Source organism: Sapajus apella, unplaced genomic scaffold (assembly GCF_009761245.1).
Source record: "Sapajus apella isolate SASKATOON/1434 unplaced genomic scaffold, GSC_monkey_1.0 scaffold2, whole genome shotgun sequence".
Taxonomy (NCBI): domain Eukaryota; kingdom Metazoa; phylum Chordata; class Mammalia; order Primates; family Cebidae; genus Sapajus; species Sapajus apella.
In genome coordinates this window covers 30123798-30141690 of record NW_022436942.1, presented here as the reverse complement: position 1 = coordinate 30141690, position 17893 = coordinate 30123798, and the positions used below count along the sequence as shown (strand labels likewise).

Sequence of the window (17893 nt, the reverse complement as noted above, 5' to 3'; positions counted from 1 at the left end):
AGAATAGCTGTTAATTATAAGGTCCTTCCTTAGTTACTTTTCATTTTTAAAAGAATAATTAAAAAACAGAGCCTTAGCCCAGTGCTATTAATTTCAAATGGTGGATAGAGGAGCTAGAACAAGAAAAGCAGTGTTGGAAGGGTCTACCAAGTGCCCCTCAAATCCCTAAACACAGGCAAGGGAGACCAGAACAGGGATCTATTCAAGTGGCTAACTACAGACCTCTTTCCACACTGATATGGTTTGGCTTTGTCCGCATCCAAATCTCATCTTGAATTGTAGTTCCCATAATCTCCACCTGTTGTGGGAGGGACCAGGTGGAGATAATTGAATCTCCATGGGGGTGGGTTCCCCTCTCCCGTTCTTGTGATAGTTAGTTCAATTATTTCCAAATGGAGATAATTGACTCTCCATGGGGGTGGGTTCCACTAGCCTGTTCTTGCGGTATTGAGTTAGTTCAATTATCTCCCGGTGGAGATAATTGAATCTGCATGGGGATGGGTTCCCCTATCCCGTTCTTGTGGTAGTGAGTTCTCACGAGATCTGATGCTTTTATAAGGAGCTTCCCTCTGCTGAACGCTTATTCTCTCTCCTGCCACCATGGGAAGAAGGTTGTTTGCTTCCCTTCCTGCCATGATTATAAGCTTTCTGAGGCCTTCCCAGCCATGCGGAACTGTGAGTCAATTATATCTCTTTTTCTTTCTAAATTACCCAGTCTTGGGTATGTCTTTAACAGCGTGAGACTGGACTAATACACCCAGTTTCCTTCTCCTCTAATATCTGAGCATTTATATATCTGTAGTATCATTACTAGGTGAGATTTTAATGTTTATGTGTTCTAATGTTCACTTTGCTGTGTTTTAATATAAGTCCTAATCTGCTATGAAAATTATTCTTAAAACAGACACTTTTTTTCCTTTGTTTTAAAATTTGAGCCCAGTTTTCAAGTCAGCTGGCGAACTCTGCAATGAAAACGATGGATATAGTTTCCAATCTTTAAATTATTTGTAAACAATTATATTTTAGCTGTTTGCATAACAATGATGTATAACATTAGTTTCCAAATGTACTATTTCATTATTCAGTAAGTGCATGCAGAACTGAATTACTGTGATTTTTGCAGTCTTAGCTTCTAGCCATATGAGCATCTTTCTGCCTTCTGCCCTTCCCTAGCAGGTGTAGCTTGATAGTCCTCTTTTAATAGCTGTATAATGTTTAATACATAGTAGCAATTCAGCCCTGTAAACCTCTTTTCCCAGTATCCTTTGACTCATTACTTCTGAACCTGGGGACATCTGATTGCCGTGTCTCAGCTGGCATACATTTCACTTCTTCCAGCAGAGTCTGAGGCCGGTGGTCTTAATGCTCATTCTTTCTTCATGACTTATGTCTAGTCACATTGTCCCAAGGTACTGCTTTAATTGTATTATGTTCCACTCTGTAATAGATATTTATCAAATGAAAAATAACTCTATTGAAGCTGGGCAAAAATCAGGAAACATGAAACCCTTTCATTGCAATTTTACTACCACCATATAGCAGACAGTGGATTTTTCCTGAAATGGCTGTCAATTCTGTGACTCCAAAATAGAGTTTTACACTGTGCAGCTCAACTTTCAATGTGTAAACAGGGAGAGGTAAGGGATATCCAGAGTATTTATGCTGGACTGAGAGTGGAAGGAGGAACCACTTTTCCTAATAGAATATTTTAGGAAATGTGAGAAAACATTTAAGGAGACTTTACAAGGTGATTAACATCATCCCTTATTCTAATGGGATTCAGATCTTCTCCTAAATAGATCAGAGCTAGCACCATAAAAATAGAACAATTACTTTGCTGTTGGTTTCATTTTTCTTATAGATATATTGGACACATCACTGGTCAAATATGTGGAGAGTTTAAATAATATGAAAGACTGTCACAACGCTTTCTAGTAGAATTGTGTTTTCACATCTTAGAAGCCAGTGCATATACTGATCTTAGTAAAACCAGTCCTGGAAGAACGTGTTCTTTCAAAAAAGTGTTGTTTTAGTTTTCTTTTTTTCCCCCAGATTTACCTCTTATGTTACCCATTTTTTTAAGTTCTGGGGTACATGTGCAGAACATGTAGATTTTGTTACATAGACACGTGCCAGAGTAGTTTACTGTACCGATCAACCCATTATCTACATGAGGTATTTCTCCTTATGCTATCCCTCCCATAGTCCCCCATTCTCTGACATGCCCTGGTGTGTTCTCATTTTTCAACTCCCACTTATGAGTGAGAACTGTGGTGTTTGGTTTTATGTTCTTGTGTTAGTTGACTAAGTATGTGGGTTTCCAGCTTCATGTCCCTGCAAAGAACATGAACTCATCCTTTTTTATGGCTGCATAGTATTCTGTGGTATATATGGGCCACATTTTCTTTATCAAGTCTATCATTGATGGGCATTGGGTTGGTTCTAAGACTGCTATTGTGAACAGTGCTGCAATAAACATATGTGTGCATGTATCTTAATAGTAGAATGATTTACAGTCCTTTGGGTATATACCCAGTAGTGGACTTCCTGGGTCAAATGGGATTTCTGGTTCTAGATTCTTGAGGAATTGCCACACTGTCTTCCACAATGGTTGAACTAATTTATAGTGCCACTAACAGTGTGAAAGCATTCCTATTTCTCCACATCCTCTCCAGCATTTGTTGTTTCCTGACTTTACAATGATCACCATTCTTACTGGCATGAGATGGTATATCATTGTGATTTTAATTTGCATTTCTCTAGTGATCAGTGATGATGAGCTTTTTTTCATGTTTGTTGACTGCATAAATGTCTCCTTTTGAGAAGCATCTGTTCATATCCTTCACACAATTTTTGATGGGATTTTTTTCCTTGTAAATCTGTTTTTAGTTCTTTGCAGATTCTGGATATTAGCCCTTTGCTAGATGGGTAGGTTGCAAGAAGTTTTTCCACTTTCTGTTGGTTGTCAGTTCACTCTAATGATAGTTTCTTTTGCTGTACAGAAACTCTTTAGTTTAATTAGATCCCATTTGTCAGTTTTTGCTTTTGTTGCCATTGCTTTTGCTGTTTTAGTAAAGAAGTCCTTGCCAATGCCTATGTCCTGAATGGTATTACCTAGGTTTTCTTCTAGAGTTTTTGTGATTTTAGGTCTTACACTTAAGACTTTTTTTTTTTTTTTTTTCCAAACACCGCATGTTCTCACTCAGATGGGTGTTGAACAATGAGAACACATGGACACAGGGAGGGGAGCACTACACACTGGGGTCTGTTGGGGGGAAATAGAGGAGGGACAGTGAGGGGTGGGGAGTTTGGGAGAGATAGCATGGGGAGACATTTAAGACTTTAATCCATCTTGAGTTAATTTTCGGAAGGGGTCTAGTTTCAGTTTTCTGCATATGGCTAGCCAGTTTTCCCAACACCATTTATTAAATAGGGAATCCTTTCCCCATTGCTTGTTTTTGTCAGGTTTGTCAAAGATCAGATGGTTGTAGATATGTGGTATTACTTCTGAGGCCTCTGTTCTGTTCCATTCAACTATATATCTGTTTTGGTAACAGTACAATTCTGTTTTTGTTACTGTAGCCTTGTAGTATAAAGTCAGGTAGCAAGATGCCTCCAGCTTTGGGTGTTTTTTTTTTTTTTTTTTTTGGTCAGGATTGTCTTGGCTATGTGGGCTCATTTTTGGTTCCATATGAAATTTGAAGTAGTTTTCTCTAATTCTGTGAAAAAAGTCAGCGGTAGCTTAATGGAAATAGCATTGAATCTATAAATTTCTTTGGGCAATATGGCCATTTTCATGTTATTAATTCTTCCTATCCATGACCATGGAATGTTTTTTCCGTTTGTTTGTGTCCTCTCTTATTTCCTTGAGCAGTGATTTGTAGTTCTCCTTAAATAAGTCCTTCACATATCTTGTAAATTTTATTCCTAGGTATTTCATTCTCTTTGTAGCATTTGCAAATGGGAGTTCACTCATGATTTGGCTCTCTGTTTATTATTGGTGTATAGGAATGCTTGTGATTTTTGAAAAATTTTTTTATCCTGAAACTGCTGAAGTTGCTTCTCATCTTAAGGAGATTTTGAACTGAGACAGTGGGGTTTTCTAAATACACAATCATGTCATCTGCAAACAGACAATTTGACTTCCTCTCTTCCTATTTAAATTACTTAGGGCAGTACTCTTTCTTTCTCTTGCCTGATTTCCCCGGTCAGAACTTTCAACACTATGTTGAATAGGAGTGGTGAGAGAGGGCGTCCTTGGGCCGGTTTTCAAAGGGAATTCTTCCAGTTTTTGCCCATTCGGTATAATACTGGCTGTGGGTTTATCATAAATTGCTCTTATAGTTTTGAGATACTTTCTATTGATACCTAGTTAATTGAGAGTTTTTAGCATAAAGGTGTATTGAATTTTATTGAAGGCCTTTTTTTTTTTTGCATCTATTGAGATAATTATGCAGTTTTTGTCACTGGTTCTGTTTATGTGTTGGATTATGTTTATAGATTTGCATATGTTAAACCAGCCTTACATTTCAGGGATGAAGCCATCTTGTTCGTGGTGGATACGCTTTTTGATGTGCTATTGGATTCAGTTTGCCAGTTTTTATTGAGAATTTTTGCATTCATGTTTATCAGGAATATTGGCCTGAAATTTTCTGTTGTTGTGTCTTTATCAGGTTTTGGTATCACGATGATGTTGGCTGCATAAAACGAATTAGGGAGGATTCCCTCTTTCTCTATTGTTTGGAATAGTTTCAGAAGGAATGGTACCAGTGCCTCTTTGTACCTCTGGTAGAATTCAACTGTGAATCCATCTGGTCCTGGACTTTTTTTGGTTGATAGGCTATTAATTACTGCCTCAATTTTAGAACTTGTTGTTGGCATCTTCAGGGTTTATAGTTTTTCCTGTCTTAGATTTAGGAGGGTATATGTGTCCAGGAATTTATCCATTTATTCGAGATTTTCTAGTTTATTTGTGTAGTGGTGTTTATAGTGTTCTCTGATGTTTGTATTTCTGTGGGATCAGCGATGATATTCTCTATTTCATTTTTATTGCATCTGTTTGGTTCTTCTCTGTTTCCTTCTTTGTCTCACTAGCAGTCTATTGATCTTTTCAAAAAACCAACTCCTGGATTCACTGATTTTTTGGGAGGGTTTTTGTGTCTCTATCTCCTTCAGTTCTGCTCTGATCTTAGTTATTTTTTGTCTTCTGGCTTTTGAATTAGTTTGCGCTTCTCTAGTTGTTTTAATGTGATGTTGAGGTATCAATTTTAGATCTCTTCTGCTGTCTCTTGTGGGCAGTTAGTGCTATAAATTTCCCTCTAAAGGCTATGTTAGCTGTGTCCCAGAGATTCTGATACATTGTGTCTTTGTTCTCATTGGTTTCAAAGAACTTATTTATTTCTGCCTTAAGTTTGTTATTTACTCAGTAGTCATTCAGGAGCAGGATGTTTGGTTTCCCCATAGTTGTGTGGTTTTGAGTCAGTTTCTTTTTTTTTTTTTTTTTTCAATGTTATTTTTTTATTTTATTTTATTTTCCCATTTATTTTAATGCATTTTAGGTTTGGGGGTACATGTGAAGAACATGAAAATTGTTGCATAGGTACACACATGGCAGTGTGATTTGCTGCCTTCCTCCCCATCACCTACATCTGGCATTTCTCCCCTTGCTATCTCTCCCCAGCTCCCCACCCCCCACCATCCCTCCCCTATTTCCCCCCAACTGACCCCAGTGTGTAGTGCTCCCCTCCCTGTGTCCATGTATTCTCATTGTTTAACACCCGCCTATGAGTGAGAACATGTGGTGTTTGATCTTCTGCTCTTATGCAGCCATCAAAAACGATGAGTTTGGGTCCTTTGTAGGGACATGGATGAACCTGGAAACCATCATTCTCAGCAAATTGAGTGTTTCTTAATCCTGAGTTCTAATTTGATTGCACTGTGGTCTGAGAGACTGTTACAATTTCCATTCTTTCGCATTTGCTGAGGACTGTTAGACTTCCAATTACGTGGTCAATTTTAAAATAAGTGTGATGTGTTGCTGAGAAGAATGTATATTCTGTTGATTTGGGGTGGAGAGTTTTGTAGATATCTATTAGGTACTCTTGGTCCAGAGCTGAGTTCAAGTCCTGAATATCCTTGTTAATTTTCTGTCTCGTTTATCTGTCTAATATTGACAGTGGGATATTAAAGTCTCCCACTATTATTGTGTGGGAGTCAAAGTCTCTTTGTAGGTCTCCAAGAGCATGCTTTATGTATTTGGGTGCTCCTGTTTTGGGTGCATATATATTTATGATAGTTAGCTCTTCTTGTGGCATTAATCCCTTTACCATTATGTAATGCCCTTCTTTGTCTCTTTTGATCTTTGCTGGTTTAAAGTATGTTTTATCAGAGACTAGGATTGCAACCCCTGCTTTTTGTTTTGTTTTGTTTTCCAATTGCTTATTAAATATTCCCCCATCCCTTTATTTTGAGCCTATGTGTGTCTTTGCACATGAGATGGGTCTCCTAAATACAGCACATGGATGGGTCTTGACTCTTTATCCAGCTTGCCAGTCTGTGTCTTTTAATTGGGGCATTTAGCCTGTTTACATTTAAGGTTAATATTGTTATGTTTGAATTTCATCCTCATTATGATGCTAGCTGGTTATTTTGCCCATTAGTTGATGCAGTTCCTTCATAGTGTCAATGGTCTTTACAATTTGGTATGTTTTTGCAGTGGCTGGTACAAGTTTTTCCTTTCCATGTTTAGTACGTTCTTCAGGAGCTCCTGTAAGGCAGGCCTTCTGGTGACAAAATCTCTCACCATTTACTTGTCTATAAAGGATTTTATTTCTTTTTCGCTTATGAAGCTTAGTTTGCCTGAATATAAAATTCTGGATTAAAATTTCTTTTCTTTAAGAATGTTCAATATTGGCCCCCACTCTCTTCTGGCTTGTCATTTCTGCAGAGAGATCTGCTGTGGGTCTGATGGGCTTCCCTTTATGGATAACCCAACCTTTCTCTCGCTGCCCTTAACATTTTTTCATTGATTTCAACCTTGGTGAAACTGATGTTTATGTGAGTTGGGGTTGCTCTTCTCGAGGAGTATTTTTGTGGTGTTCTATTTCCTAAATTTGAATGTTGGCCTGTCTTGCTAAGTTGAGGAAGTTCTCCTCAGTAATACCCTGAAGAGTGTTTTCCAACTTGGTTTTATTCTCCTTGTCACTTTCAGGTACACCAATCAAACGTAGGTTTGATCTTTTCACTTAGTCCCATATTTCTTGGAGGCTTTATTCATTCCTTCTCATTCTTTTTTTTCTCTGATCTTGTCTTCACACTTTTTTAAGTTGATCTTCAATCTCTGATATCCTTTCTTCCACTTGATCAATTCAGGTGTTGATACTCGTGCAGGCTTCATGAAGTTTTCATGCTGTGTTTTTCAGCTCCATCTGGTCATTTATATTCTTCTCTAAACTGGTTATTCTAGTGAGCAATTCCTCTAACCTTTTTTCAAGGTTCTTAGCTTCCTTGCATTGGGTTAGAACAGGTTCCCTCAGCTTGGAGGAGTTTGTTATTACTCACCTTCTGAAACCTACACTTGTCAATTCATCAAATTTGTTCTCTGGCGAGGAGTTGTGATCCTTTATTGGAGAAGAGGTCTTCTGGTTTTGGGAATTTTAAGGAGAGTGGAGAAGAAACAAAGAAATCTGCAACTGGTTGTGATCAGTTAGTTGTAAACACCACTGCACTAGGACCAGCCTTGGAATTGCTCTTTTAATGATAAGATTCTCCATGGGTTTTTTGGGTCTATGTTGGTATTTTGGCAAATTTAATTATTGTCATCTTATGGAAACCCTGATTTGAAAAAAAACTTTATAGTTTAAGGATAAACATTTTTATCAAATTGGTTATTTTGTGTCAGGATACAAAACAAAGCAATATGTGTACATACAGATATATACGTACATGTACATATGTTGTGGGAACATAACTAAGGCATAGAAATTGAATTCTATAAAACTGACTTTGCATATAGACATAGCCATGATGAACTCTTTCAGAGGATTGCTGTAATTTCATATTCAGATTAGCAAGAGTTAGCATATGTTATATTTTAAGACATTATCCTAACTGATATTGGTTGTCATATTTTGGGAAGACTGTAATGTTTATTGGTGGGTTTTAGTGTTATTACTGTTGACATCTTTAACTGGAGATTAGTATTCTGGTTCTCTCCTGTTACCATTACCAATGGAATGACAGAACAACTAAGCAATAGTTTTAATACTAGCCTCCTTACATCCCAGGATATGCTTTCTGGTAATTCCTGCCCCTACAATTTCCCAAAGGGTCTTTTATGGTATTTATGGAAAAACTTAATTCTTTAGAAAAAAAAATCAGGACCAGTAAAATCTGTCTAACTGAATTGTGGCTTCCTCTTACTGAAGTATATTTCTAATCCAGTTGTAGATATGCAAGAACCACCTATGTTTTCTGATGAGAAAACTGAGGCTCATTGGGGTGAGCTAACGTAGATGGGAAGAGAGAAGTTGGGAGGTCATTTAAATTAGAATCTAGGTCCCTCCTTTATTTCTTAATTCATTTCTCTTAATAGAAAGCCTGTTTCTTTCCATTCTCAATACTAAATAGGCATTTTTCCCAAAAGAACTTTTATTGGTACAACTATGTATTTTTAATTTTCTTGAGAGGCATTAACAAATCAAATAAATGGGAGCCTAATCATTTCTGATGCATAAATTTTCAAGGGAAGCCCCTGATGTTATCCACTTATCTCTTCTAACATTCCTAACAAAACTGATTGCGTTTTCACAAAATGATCACCCAGCAAAAGCCTTTTTTTGATTGTTCACTTTTTTAAGTCTCTTTAGAGGCCACTATTTTATTCTTCCCTTTCACAAGTTATTGACATTGGTTTAAGTATTTGCAATGCAAGGATTTATTCTGAGAGAGTGAATACAAGGCCATTTTACCTTGAGCATTCAGGAAAAACCAACACTGAATTTGAAATAATGAATCATAATGTACTCTAACTTATTGTAATTTCATACATTACTCTTTCCCTTGTTAAAGATCTCTTCAAAGGCTACCAAGGTCATACCCAGAATGAAATTTCAGTTGTACAATTTTATGACCATCAAATCTCACTGATTTTTCATGTAAATGTTGTTTTTATGATAAAAGTACTTTTATTTTAAATGTAGATGAGTATATTTTTAATTGTCAGATCATAATTATATGTATGGGGTAAAATTATATATATATATATATATATATATGATAAAATATATAAATATATATTCCATACACACACACCCCCCCACACACACACAGAGGGTAAATGATTAAATTAAGACGATTAGCTTACCACCTCACTTGTTTAGCATTTTTGTGGTCAGACATTTGAAATTTATGCTCTTAGATATTTTGAAATAAACCATAAATTATTGACTATAGTTACCCTACTGTGCAATAGATCTCAAAATTTATTTTTCCTATCTTAAACTTTATATCCTCGGGAACCTGAGGCAGGAGAATCACTTGAATCCAAGAGGCAGATGTTGCAGTAAGCCGAGATCGTGCCACTGCACTCCAGCGTGGTGACAAAGTGAGACTCCATCTCAAAACAAACAAACAAAAAAGCCTTTATATCCTATATCCTTTAACCAACAACTCCCCATTCCCTCTGCATTCCCTGTCCCAGCGTTTGGTAACCATCATTTTATTCTGTACTTTTCTAGAGTCCACATATAAGTGAGATCATAAGATATTTGTCTTTCTGTGCCCACCTTATTTCACTTAGTATAATGTCCTCTAGGTTCATCCATATTGTCACAAGGGTTAGGGTTTCCTTTTTTTTATATATATATAAGGCTGAATAGTATTACATTATATGTACATGCTACCTTTTCTCTTTTTTTCCCATAAGTTACTTGAGTACAGGGGATATTTGGTTACATGGTTAAGTTCCTTAGTGGTGATTTGTGAGATTTTGGTGCACCCATCACCTGGGCAGTATGCACTGCACCCTTTTTGTAGACTTTTATCATTTGCCCTCCTCCTACTCTTCCCCCAGGTCCCCAAAGTCCATTATTATCATTCTTATGGCTTTGTATCCTCATAGCTTAGCTCCCACATATCAGTGAGAACATATGATGTTTGGTTTTCCATTCCCCAATTTACTTCACTTAGAATAATAGTCTTCAATACCATCCAGGTCAATGCAAATACCATTAATTCCTTCTTATGACTGAGTAATATTCCACTGTGTGTAGGTAGGTGGGTAGGTAGGTAGGTAGGTAGGTAGATCGATCTATAGTTTATTAATGGGTTTCTTTATATAGTATCTATATCAATTAGTTTCTTTATCCACTCATTGATTGATGGGCATTTAGGTGAGTTCCACGATTTTGTAATTAGGAATTGTGCTGCTATAAACATGCGTGTGCAAGTGTCTTTTTCATATAATGACACTACTTTTTTTCTGGGTAGGTACCCAGTAGTTTGATTGCTGGATCAAATGGTAGTTCTGCTTTTAGTTCTTTGAGGATCTCCACACTGTTTCCCATAGTGGCTATATGAGTTTACGTTCCCACCAGCAGTGTAGAAGTGTTCCCTCATCGCCACATTTATGCCAACATCGATTGTTTTTTGATTTTTTGATTATAGTCATTCTTGCAGGGGTAAGGTGGTACTGCAGTGGGGTTTTGATTTGCATTTCCCTAATCATTAGTGATGTTGAGCATTTTTTCTTATGTTGGTTGGCCATTTGTATATCATCTTTGGAGAATTGTCTATTCATGTCCTTAGCCCACTTTTGGATGGGATTGTTTGTTCTGTTCTTGCTGATTTGTTTGAGTTCGTGTAGGTTCTGGATATTAGTCCTTTGTCATATGTATGATTGTGAAGATTTTCTTCCACTCTGTGGGTTGTCTGTTTATTCTGCTGACTGTTCATTTTGCCATGCAAAAACTCTTTAGTTTAATTAAGTCCTAGCTACTTGCCTTTGTTTTTATTGCATTTGCTTTTGGGTTATTGGTCATGAAATCCTTGCCTAAGCCAGTATCTAGAAGGGATTTTCTAATGTTATCTTCTAGGGTTTTTAGAGTTTCGGTTCTCAGATTTAAGTCCTCAATCCATCTTGAGCTGATTTTTGTATAACGTGAGAGATGAGTATCCAATTTCATTCTTCTACATGTGGCTAGCCAATTATCCCAACACCACTTTTTGCAAAGGGTGTCCTTTCCCTAATGCTTGCTTTACTGAAGATCATTTGGCTGTAAGCATTTGGGTTTATTTCTGGGTTCTGTATTCTGCTCCATTGGTCTATGTATCTGTTTTTATACCAGTGCCATGTTCTATTCATCTATTGATGGACACTTAGGTTGTTTTCATATCTTGGCTATTGTGAATAATACTTCAGTGAACATGGGAGTGCAGGCATCTCTTTGACAATTGATTGTAATTTTGAGGAGATCTACACCCAGAAGCAGGATTGCTGGAACATATGGTAATTCTATTTTTAGTTTGAGGAACCTCCATACGATTTCCCATAATGACTGTACAGGTTAAGCATCCGTAATTCAAAAATCCAAAACCGTAAATGCTCCAAAATGGAAAACTTTTTGTTACCAACATGATGCTCAAAGGAAATGCTAAATGAAGTATTTTGAATTTTGGACCTTTTAATTAGAAATGCTTAATTGGTGTATATTCTGCAAATATTCTGAAATCCAGAAACATCCAAAATTCAAAACATTTCTGGTCCCAAGCATTTTGGATAAGAAATCACCTGTACTCATTTATATTTCCACCACAATGCACAAGAGTTCCCTTTTCTTCCCATCCTGGCCAACACTTAACTTTCATCTTTTCTGATAAACCCATTCTAACAGGTGTGTGTTGTTACCTCATTGTGGCTTTAATTTGCATCTTCCTAATGATTAGTGATGCTGATCATATTTTCATGTATCTATTGGAAATTCATAAGTTTTCTTTTTTTCTCTCTTTAAAATATATTTTTTATTGTACTTTAGGCTCTGGGGTACATGTGCAGAACATGCAGAGTTGTTGCATAGGTACATACACGGCAACGTGGTTTGCTGCCTCCATCCCCCCGTCACCTATATCTGGCATTTCTCCCATGTTATCCCTCCACAACCTCACTACCCCTCCATCCCTCCCCCATTCCCCACCAACAGACCCCAGTGTGTGATGCTCCTCTCTCTGTGGCCATGTGTTCTCACTGTTCAACACCGCCCCCCCCCCAATTAAACCTCAGAGCTTCTGTACAGCAAAAGAAACAATCATTTGAGTGAACCAGCAACCAACAGCTTCTGCAAGCTACCCATCTGACAAAGGGCTAATATCCAGAATTTATAAAGAACTAAAACAGATCTACAAGAAGAAAACAAACCCATTCAAAAGTGGGCAAAGGATGTGAACAGACACTTTTCAAAAGAAGACATATATGAGGCCAACAAACATACAAAATAATGCTTATCATCACTGGTCATTAGAGAAATGCAAATCAAAACCACATTGAGATACCCCCTCAGACCAGTTAGAATGGCGATCATTAAAAAATCTGGAGGCAACAGATGCTGGAGAGGGTGTGAAGAAATAGGAACACTTTTACACTTTTGGTAGGAGTGTAAATTAGTTCAACCGTTGTGGAAGACAGGGTGGTGATTCCTCAAGGATCTAGAAATAGAAATTCCATTTGACCCAGCAATCCCATTACTGGGTATATAGCCAAAGGATTATAAATCATTCTATTATAAAGACACATGCACACGTATGTTCCTTGTGGCACTGTTTACAATAGCAAAGACCTGGAACCAACCCAAATGTCCATCAATGATAGACTAAACAAATTTTCTTTTCAGAAATGTCTGTCCAAATCTTTTCCCCATTTTTTAACTATGTTAATATTATTGGTATTGCATTGTTTGAGTTTCTTATGTATTTTTGATATTAATCCCTTATCAGATGTGTGGTTTGCAAATAGTTTCTCCCATTCTGTGGGTTATCACTTCACTTTGTTACCTGTTTCCTTTGCTCTCCAGAAGCTTTTTTGATGCAATCCCATTTGTCTATTTTTGTTTTAGTTGCTTGTGCTTTTGGGGTCATATTTAAAAAGAAAAATCATTGCCCAGACGACTGTGGAGTTTTTTGCCTATCTTTTCTTCCAGTAGTTTTATTGTATGGATTTTATATGTAAATCTTTATTTAATTTTTGTATATGGTATGATGTGTTAGATTTATATCTAAACATTCATTTGGGGACAGTTTTTTTTTTTTTTTTTACTTTTAGTTTTCAATTATACATTACTAACTTATACAAATGCCATTGAGTTTTATAGGTTGCCTTTATATTTTGTGACCTTGCTAAACTCGCCTGCCTGCTCTAGGAAGATTTTGGTAAATTTCTTGGGATTTTTTACAGAGGCTATCATGTCATCTGCAAATAAAACAGTTTTATGCTTTTGCTCCTTTTCTTTGTCTCCTTGAACTGACCGGGACTCTTAGTACAATGTTATATAGCAATGATATGGGTGCCTTGTCCTTGTCTTAGAAGGGAAGCATTCAGTCTTTCACTGTTAAGCATGATGTTCACTGTGGGGTTTGGTGTAGGTATATTTATCAGGTTGAGAACATTCTCTTCTATTTCTAGTTTACTTAATTTTTTCTTACTACGAATAGACACGACTTTTGTCAAATCGTTTTTTCCATCAATTAATATGACAATATTTTTCTTCTTTCACTGTCAATAGGGTGGGTTATGTAGATTATTTTTCAAATATTGAATCAGCCCTACATTCCCAGGATAAGCCCCACTTGTCTTTTTATTTATTTCTGCATTCAATTTGCTAATATTTTATTCAGGACTTTTGCATTTGTGTTCATGAGCAATATTGGTCCATAGTGTTTTTTGGAGGGGGGATTGTCTCTATCTGATTTTATTATCAGGGTAATTTTGGCTTCAAGAGATGGTTTTGGTGAATGTTCCACCTTCTATTTTCTGGGAGAAATTATATAGAATTGATGTTATCTTTTTTTCCTCATTTGGTAGAAATTTTCAATTATGCCATTTGGCCCTGAAGATTTTTGATTCAGAAAAAGTTTAAGTAAAAATTTAATTCATTTTATAATTTTAGCACAATTTAGATTACTTATTTCATCTTTGGTGAGTTTCAATAGTTTGTGGTTTTCAAGGAACTGATGATTTTATCTAAATTGTCTAATTTATGTGTAGAGGATTGTTATTTTTCTTTTTATACGTTTTTATATCTGCTGAATAATGATAATGATATCCCTCCTTTCATTTCTGATACTAGAAATTTGTATAGTCTCTTTCTCTGTCAATCTTGTGAGTGTTTTATCAATTTTACTAATCTTTTCAAAGAACTGGTTTTTGTTTCATTCATTTTTATCTCTTCTTTTTCTATTTTCAGTGTAGTGATTTCTACTTTTAACTTTTTAATTTCTTTACACTTATTTAGCTCTTTCTCTAGTTTCTTAAAGTGGAAGCTGAGATTATTGATTTGAGACCTTTAATATAAGCATTTAATGTTATATTTTTTTCTCTAAGCACTGCTTCAGCTGCATCCCACAAATTATGGTATGTTATATTTTTGTTTTAGTTCAGTTCAAAATACGCTCTAATTTGTCTTGTGACTTTCTCTTTGGCCCATGGATATTTAGAAATGTGGGTTTTTTTTAATTTCCAAATTTTGGAAATATTCTTGTTTTCTTTCTGTTACTGATTTCTAGTTTAATTCCTTCATGGTCGAAGAGTATACTTTGTATAATTTCAGTTTTCAAAATGTGTATTTTATGACCTAGGGTATGGTGTATCTTGATGAATACCCCATAAGCACTTGAAAAGGGTGTGTATTCTGGTGGTTTTGGTTGTCTGTTCTGTAAACATCTATTAAATCCACTTGGTTGATGGGTCGTTGTTTTCTAAGCTTACCTTAGCTTCTTTTCTGTCTCCTCATTCTACTTAACACTGAGAGGGAACAGTTAAAATCTTCAATGATGATTGTGAATTTTCCTATTTCTCCTTTCATTTTTGTCAGCTTTGTTTCATGAATTTTAAGTTCATTTTTGATACACATTTTAGATTATTATGTATTCTTACGTACGTTGCATCATACATCCATCATTATGTATTGTCCCTCTTTATCCTTGGTAATTTCTTTGCACTGAATTGATATTAATATAGTTACTCCAGCTTTCTTTTTATTAGGTTTTCATGATATATATTTTTTTTCACACTTTCACTATAAAAGTATCTATATCATTATATTTGAAGTGAGTTTCTTGCACTTCCATACCTGCATCTGAGTCCAGGGTCTCAGCTGTTGAGAGGACAGAGAGGAAAAAGATCTGTGATGGTTGGCTGCCTTTGAATGACAGCTTCACTAACAGAGAACTTGGCATCTCAATCTTCACATTTCCAAAATGTTTACTTGAGTATATTCATAAAGCTGAAGTGAAAGAGGCAATAGAGAGGTAGCATTTGAGGACAGAAAATAAAAAACTACTTCCAGACACTAGGTCAGTGGTCCTCAAACTTCAGAGTTTCAATACAAGAATTTTATTATAAATCCAGATTCCTAGGCTACATCTCCAGAGATTATGCTTTGGTGGTTCCAGCCTGGGATATGAGAAACTGCATCGTGATGTCCCAGATAGTTCCAATCCAGAGAATCTAAGGACGGCACTATGAAAATTTTTTCTTACCTAATGATTATGGTAGGACACCTGATATTACACTGCTATCTTAGAACTCATTACTCAAGAGCAAGGCAGGACTAAGTTCATTCACACAAGCAAGTGGATAAGGTTGGGAAATTTTAATTGTGTTTCAATTGTATTTCAATTTTTTGCCTTTTATTGGTAGGCCAATTTTAGCAAATATTTGTTAACTGGACTTATTTATTCTATTTAGGTAAAGTGGCTCTGAAAAGGCTTGCTGTGATGGATAAAATATTAAAAGAAAGATTGAAGATATTTGTGTAGTTTACTATTTGTCAGTTATTTCTCCTCTTTTCAGATATCTGCTTCCTCCAATCTTCTAAGCTGCTTTTTTCTTTTTTCCTTAACATTTACAGAGAATCCAGAGTAGAGGAATTGCTAGTTTTTACAGGCTTTGCTTTCCATTAAGACTTACGTTACCAACATATACATCCTGCATCTTCAGCAACTCTGTTTCAACAATATGCCTTCAACTTTCATGTGGGGTTATAAAGATTATTTTCTTAGTCAAATACTTTCTTCCATGATATAATAGATAGCATGAGAATCATCTTCTGGTACCAATAGCCATATCTTTTTAGGCCACTTGAATTATATTTTATATAGATTCTGAAATAGTAATGGAAATTCATCATCATGTTCTGAGCATGCTAAATTGACCATAACTTTTTTTAAATAATCAAACCACCCATAGTTTGCCAAAGATGATAGTTGGACAATGATGACCTTTAAGTAATTGTTCTTTTTCTTTGTCTGAATTAAACACATTCCTCAGATTTGGAAATGAAACCATCATTAGGAACATATGTAGTATACTGGAATTCAGAACAGGATACCTCAGTGTTGTTATTCTTACCACTGTTTTATTAATGGAAAATGGTGCTACAATGTTTTAGATGTATATTAACTTTCTGACCACAAGATGTTTATTTCGTATTTTACTAAAAAGTAATTTACTTTTTAGTAAATTACTTTTATGTGGAAACTCTTCCAGAACACTACAATATCACTGTAGTGTCCTGGAAGAGTTTCTACATTTCTGAAAGGAGAGTAATTTTCTTCTTTCCCTCTGAGAAACTATCTGATATCACTACAATGAAGTAATTCCTTTGGAGTTAAGAAATAAAATACTATATTATTTTCATCCTAGTTTTCTATTTTTAACATCACTCATTGAGAGATGATTCTGTGCTTTGGGAAAGGTATATTGTATGCATAAATGAACTTGGGTTTCTCACCTGAGAGAAAAGAAATTTACAGTGCCCCGTAGCATGAGGAGGAGATTTGCCATGATAATGCTATTGAATTTGGGCATGTAAATAGCTGAAACTTGCAACAAAAACAAAAAAAAAAGTGAAGGCCCTTGCAAGATTTGGGAAGTAAAAGATAGTAGGAGATTGCAGAATAATTCTTGTAAAAAGAGTTAAGTAATTTTCTAAGGACAGCACTTGTTGCCATAGGCATTTCCAGGGAAAACCTGCAGTACCATTGCTAGGCACTATGTTATATAACAGATCACACGTTTGCTTTTCTAATTGGTGTTTGACCTAGTAATACTCTTTTTGATTCACATGTATTATCTGTTTCCTCCTGTGGCCAGTAACAAACAAGAAAAACCATTATTCAATGCAATGAATATTTATCTAACAGAAGAAATAGAGATGAATTTTTTTTTACTAAATAAATTTAATTGCTATAACAAAGATTCTTAAAATATAGCAGGTAAAACACAATGGAAAATTGTTTTTCTCTCCTCTAATAGTCTGAGTGGGAACTGTGAGGTTGGTATTCTGATCAGGGATCAGAATCTTTTGTCTTAGGGCTCTACCATCTTTGACACATGGTTTCCACCTCATGCTCCTACCAGATCATCTGCATTTTAGCCAGCACAGAGGAGGAAATGTAAAAAGAAAGCGTGGATAACGAGGTCAAGAGATCGAGACCATCCTGGTCAACATGGTGAAACCCCGTCTCTACTAAAAATACAAAACATTAGCTGGGCATGGTGGCGCATGCCTGTAATCCCAGCTACTCAGGAGGCTGAGGCAGGAGAATTGCCTGAACCCAGGACGCGGAGGTTGCAGTGAGCCGAGATTGCACCATTGCACTCCAGCCTGGGTAACAAGAGCGA

The 17893-nt window shown here is 36.1% G+C and overlaps 1 protein-coding gene across 1 annotated transcript in view; it reads left to right on the top strand.

Annotated features, from left to right (window-relative positions):
* The window catches only part of PTPRR (protein tyrosine phosphatase receptor type R), a 292025-nt gene that overhangs the window by 12642 nt on the left and 261490 nt on the right, over positions 1-17893 (top strand). The gene's annotated exons all lie outside the window — the stretch shown is intronic.